The sequence below is a fragment of the Microtus ochrogaster genome, linkage group LG1 (genome assembly GCF_000317375.1).
Source record: "Microtus ochrogaster isolate Prairie Vole_2 linkage group LG1, MicOch1.0, whole genome shotgun sequence".
NCBI classification, from domain to species: Eukaryota; Metazoa; Chordata; class Mammalia; order Rodentia; family Cricetidae; genus Microtus; species Microtus ochrogaster.
In genome coordinates this window covers 4,050,174-4,050,455 of record NC_022027.1, presented here as the reverse complement: position 1 = coordinate 4,050,455, position 282 = coordinate 4,050,174, and the positions used below count along the sequence as shown (strand labels likewise).

Here is a 282-nt window from a genome sequence, read left to right as displayed (position 1 = left end):
TGTGTCCTGGGCGGGTTTGACTGTGTCCTGGGCGGGTTTGACTGTGTCCTGGGCGGGTTTGAGTGTGTCCTGGGCGGGTTTGACTGTGTCCTGGGTGGGTCTGACTGTGTGTCCTGGGTGGGTTTGACTGTGTCCTGGGTGGGTTTGAGTGTGTCCTGGGCAGGTCTGAGTGTTTCCTGGGTGGGTTTGACTGTGTGTCCTGGGTGGGTCTGACTGTGTCCTGGGTGGGTTTGACTGTGTGTCCTGGGCAGGTTTGAGTGTGTCCTGGGCGGGTTTGACTGT

At 59.2% G+C, this 282-nt stretch overlaps 1 protein-coding gene across 1 annotated transcript in view; it reads left to right on the top strand.

Annotated features, from left to right (window-relative positions):
- The window catches only part of Hcn2 (hyperpolarization activated cyclic nucleotide gated potassium and sodium channel 2), a gene marked incomplete at its 5' end in the record, with an annotated part of 18,577 nt that overhangs the window by 16,555 nt on the left and 1,740 nt on the right, over positions 1-282 (top strand). The window lies entirely within an intron of this gene.